Below are 644 nucleotides of genomic sequence, written 5' to 3'. Positions count from 1 at the left end.
ATTTGTAAGTCGCTTTGGATAAAAGCGTCTGATAAATGACTAAATAAATAAATTATATATATATATATATATATATGAAGATAAAAATGAATATGGTGGTACCATGGTTATCATAAGGGTAAATAAATATTACAACAGATATGTGTTAAACAGAATATATGAGGAAGGATAGAATAGAATAGAATAGAATAGAATAGAATAGAATAGAATAGAATAGAATAGAATAGAATAGAATAGAATAGAATAGAATAGAATAGAATAGAAATCTATTCCTTTTTTGCAAGTTACATTGTTAGGTGGTGACAAGAGACTGATCTTATGAGTGAGTCATTTAATCTTTTACTCAACTGATTCATTAGTTCAGAACCAAAATAAAAGTGACTCCTTGAGTCCAAATATAGTAGGGGAAAAACAGTAAAAAGATAGTAGTATGTACGAATTCATAGTATTCACAAATTAGTAGGGATATAATTAAAAAGTATGCCCAGATTACCTATACTGCAGCAATGCATGCAACTGGTCACTTCATGATAATGACACCATCTGTGTCCTGATTTCATTCATACTATCATACTACATAGAGAATACATTATACACACATATATATATATATATATATATATATATATATATATTTTTTTTAT

The sequence above is a fragment of the Sinocyclocheilus rhinocerous genome, unplaced genomic scaffold (genome assembly GCF_001515625.1).
Source record: "Sinocyclocheilus rhinocerous isolate Xijiao unplaced genomic scaffold, SAMN03320098_v1.1 scaffold88, whole genome shotgun sequence".
Lineage (NCBI taxonomy): Eukaryota > Metazoa > Chordata > Actinopteri > Cypriniformes > Cyprinidae > Sinocyclocheilus > Sinocyclocheilus rhinocerous.
The sequence above is the reverse complement of the archived record's forward strand: the minus strand, read 5'-3'. Positions refer to the sequence as shown.